We start from the raw sequence: 4,341 nt of genomic DNA, 5'->3' as shown, positions 1-4,341 counted from the left end.
GTTCCGATACATATGTCAGGATGTAACGCTACTGTGGCTGGTGAATGAGGGTCTCTGAAGTTCTTCCTATATCTTGGGCAAGACCCCCGCCGCTCCTGGAATTAGAGACTTTCTCCTGTTTTCAGGTCCCAGTCGGCCCAGAAGGGAGCAGCCGACATGCCCAGGATTCTGGGTCTGAAAACCAACATCACGGAGGTCTCTTCTAGGATGCCTCAAGTGCACAGGTCACGAGGAGCAGTTCGTGATGTGGGGCTGCTTTCCGATGAAATGAGAATGAACCCTTCATCTCAGTGACCCGCACAGCCAGCCCAAGACAAAATAAATTAAGAGGCTGTGGCTGAGATGGTAATTTCACCCAGAAGCTCTCAGGTAGCTGGGTGTATGCCACCCGGGTACCCCCTGACCTGTGGCTGGGACTTGAAATGGTTAATTGCATACACAGGGCACCATGCATGGTTAATTGCATACACAGGGCACCATGCATTTCGACGGTCCTGGGGGCAGCCCCCAGCACCACAAATACACAAAGCAGAAATATGTGCAGAAAACACACAAACAAATGCAAATAAGAGAGTGGCATTGGATTTAATGCATCCATCTCCAAGAGTGTAAAATAGTCCCAAACTCAAGAACAGTCTTCCTTAACATGTAGGCCACTTTTGAGGAGCCATTCAGGGAGGCTGCCACATGCGGATTTCTGGGGCTCATCCCAGACCTTTGCTGACCCGGAATCTTTCCCTTTCTGGACAGAACACAAGAATATGCATTCTAGGAAGCTGCCCACCCCCACCCAATGCTCACTCAAACTGAAAACACACTTGAAATCAGGGGGCTGGGGACTGCAGTTTTATAACTAACTGGGTGACCTTGGAGAAGCCACCCAACCTGAGCCATGATTTTGTCATCTATAAGTGGGAACTAATAGCACCTGTCTCCTAAGGTGGTCATGCACACTAAAGGAGTGTTTACACACACATGCACTCAAGTACACACACACACACACACACACACACACACACACACACACCCTCTAGTGCAGTGCCTGGCAAATGTTCTTTCCTTTTCCATAATAGTAACTGGCCACACACTGGAAAGCCTAGAGAGCTTTACAGAAGTACACAGACTCAGCAACCCTAGAGATTGTGATCTAAATTGCCTAGGGTGGGCCCCTAGCAAGAGGGTTGTTTTGTTTTGTTTTGTTTTGTTAAAGCACTCCAGGTGGTCCTAAACAGCAGCTGGGGTTGTAAACCACACCTGGGAAACTGCCAATAAAAATCAACCATCCTTTCTCTTCAAGAGAATGTACTTCCATGGCATTCTGGAATTTCCAAACTGTGTACCCGGAGAGACTTGTGTCCAGGCTCTTTCCGAGGTGTGGATGCCCCGATATTCAACACCCAACCAGCGCTCTGGTGGTCCCTGAAGAAGTGGCTGCAACCAACTAAGCCGGGGGGATTCTTTCTCCAGACAGAGCTGCAAGGTGGCAAGACAGGAATAAGATTCCCTCCTGAGCCCTGAGGTCTGCGGTGGAGCTCTGTCTCAACAGGAATACCCAGATCACACAGAGCCTGAAGATCACACATCGCCTTCCCCCTCTGCAGGCCAAAGGGAGCCGCCCACCCTTAGCTCAGCTCCCACCTTCCCACCTCCCCTTGTCCTGCCTTTCCTACCCTCCTTCACCCCCCACCCAAACACCCAGGAGGGCTCCTGGAAGCGCTGGTTTGCAAGGGAAAGGCTCAGTGGATACTTCAGCAGAGGAATTAATAGGAATCTGCCAGGCAGCCTACCTATCCCTGGGGGACTCTCTCCCTACCAAGGCGACACCCATCGTCCTGCCTCCATATTCTTCCTTCGCCTTAACACAGACCCCAGGAACCTACAGGGACTGGCAGGGACTGTGGGGAAGTGAAACTCCTGCCTGTGGGGCTGGCGACAGGGCATCTTGGAGGTGCAGGAGGTGGGCGGGGCCAGCGCGTTACTCTCTCACTTGGTCAGAGTTTCCTGAATCCTCTCCAAGCTAACTTTTGTGCTTCAAGACCCCAACATCCACCCACACCTCCCTGCTGACCCAAACCAAGAGGAATTTCCTCACCTCTTGCCCCAAATCCCTACCCTCTGGGGGGAAAAAATCATCGGATACTTTGCGTATAAACAGAAAATAATTACTAGTGAGGTGGTCATGTTCCTTCCCCTATTTTGGGTGGGTCGCTTTGTTCAGGTTTTTAGGGCAGGCGCACCTGAGTTCCTGCATCCACACGAGCACACATGGGCCCCACCAGAGGTGTGGGGAGGGTGTGTGTCTGTGTTTAGGGGGCGGGGGGGACACGTGGCGACCCAGCTGCCCACACTCGGCAAGATCCAGCTAGCTAGGGCCCAGCCATCCAGCTGTTCCAAGACCGCCAGTCGCTCTCCAACCCCGCCCGCCCAGACCTCCTGCCAACCCTGGCCTGCATCGCGTCTGGGGGCCGCTTCCCGGTGGCTGCCCTCTCTGCCTCCAAAGTTACTGGGTTGTGCGAATCAATTTAGACACTTTTTAAAAGGCAAAAAGAAAATCGCTCCATTAATCCCCAAATGCCTTCTCCCATCTGCTGCAACTCGCCATCACTAGGACTTGCATAATGAAAGTTGACGGAAAGTTGAGGAATCAGTGGGGCAGGAGGGAGGCTCCCGCCCTTGGAGTCCTCGCCAACCCCTGCAAGGGGCGCAGCTCGGGGCGGAGGCCCTGGCCCCCAGCAGGGAGAAATGGCGACAGCGGAAAGCGGGCAGGGGTCCTGGTGGCTGGGAGGCAACCAAGGTCCCAATTTCAGGAACCTAACAGCTCAGGGAGAGAGAGAAGAGGCCGCTCCAGGCAAGGCTTTTGTTCTCGCCCTCCCCTCTCTCTCTCCACCTCCCTCGCTTCTTTTTCGCGACCCTTACGAGTTGCAGGCGGCACACACTGCTTCCCTCCCTCACACGTGCCGCCCTTCCTTTTCGGGCCGCCTGCCCTGTTTACCTAGAAGCTGGCATCTGGAATCCGAGAGGTAGACCCTTCGCCAAAACCCAAGACTCCGGGGCCCTGAGCTCCCGGCCTGTGTGTGTCTCAGATCCGCTTGAATCCTAGGTGGGAAAGGGCAGCGAGACGGTGAGGGGTGGTGCAGAGACCACCCCCTACATACACACACGCGCTCAAGTCCACACCTGTGCGGAGCCCAGCGCCCCTTCTCCGCGCCTGGAGCCGAAATTGGCTGCCCAGGCGATCTCCGCCAGCGGACATGGGGGTTGGGGGGGGGGGAGCGCCATTGCCCAAGGAAAGGTGGAGAGGGAAGAGGAGGGAGAGCGGCGCCTGGAGGGGAGGCGACGGAGTTGGGTGGAGGGGAGGCAGCCTACCTGGACTTGGCTTCCTTTGCCGCCGGTGCGCTTTCTCCAGCCCCAGCTTGGTGAGGATGCCTACAAGCGTGACGGCCAGCACCCCGCACATGATGTAAAGGATCCGGTTGGTCTTGTCCTTCGTGGGGGTGGTGCAGGGGGCCGTCCTTGCGCCCGGGGGGCTTGCGGGTGTTGAGCCACAGCGGAATGTCCGAGTTGGTGCAGGTGCTCTGGTTCAGTCGCCGCTTCTTAAAATGTGCAGCAGAGCCGCAAGTCACAAGTCCCTCAGCAGAAGATGAAGTCGCCCGAGGAACAATTGAATGGCTGGTCCCACTGGTCCCTGATACCGAAGTAGCCGCGGCAGAAGTTCGGCGTGGGCGCTCGGGTAGGGGACGCGTCCCAGACCCCCGCGCCCTCGCTGGCCTCTTCCGAGGCGGCCCCCAGAGCGGCTGCACGCCCTCCTCCCCGCGCCAGCACTACCACGGAGCCCAGCTGAACCAGCTGCCCGTGCCCCGCTCGCTCCTGCGCCCAGCACACGCGGGCGCACAGCTCGGTGTGGAAGCTGCTGAGGAGCAGCCGGAGGACGCTACGAATCATGTCTCCCAGCCTGGGCTCCGCCGGCCGCCTGCCTCTCCAGGCGCGGCGGAAGCTGCCGAGGCTGTTGCCGGGGGCTGCGAGCCGCCTCCAGCCGCACAGGCAGGGAGAGGCGCGGAGCTCTCGCTGGTGGGCGGCCCCGGCGCTGGGCTCAGCCCGCGTTCGCCTCCCGGGCGCCGCGCGCAGCGCGCCTAAGGGGAGGGGCCAGGCGGGGAGGAGCGCGCCTGGCCGGGCTGGGGGAGGACGAGTGGGGGCAAGCGCTGGGTGCACGTCCGGCCCCCTACAGGGAGAGGCGGAGGCCGGAGAGCAGCGGAGAGTGTGCCTCGCCTAGGCCGGCGGCTCCGGACTAGCCGCCCTGCGCCCGCTCTCAGGATCCCTCTCAGCTCTCCAGCTTGCTAAGTC

The 4,341-nt window shown here is 58.4% G+C and overlaps 1 pseudogene; it reads right to left on the bottom strand.

The window, feature by feature from the left end:
* Positions 1–2,324: 2,324 nt before the first annotated feature.
* LOC147571703 (protein shisa-9 pseudogene) lies at positions 2,325–4,083 on the bottom strand (annotated as a pseudogene).
* Positions 4,084–4,341: the final 258 nt, after the last annotated feature.

This window comes from Puma concolor, unplaced genomic scaffold (assembly GCF_028749965.1).
Source record: "Puma concolor isolate L17-30 unplaced genomic scaffold, mPumCon1.1.hap2 unalloc_scaffold_114, whole genome shotgun sequence".
NCBI lineage: Eukaryota > Metazoa > Chordata > Mammalia > Carnivora > Felidae > Puma > Puma concolor.
This window is presented reverse-complemented; position numbering and strand designations above follow the sequence as displayed.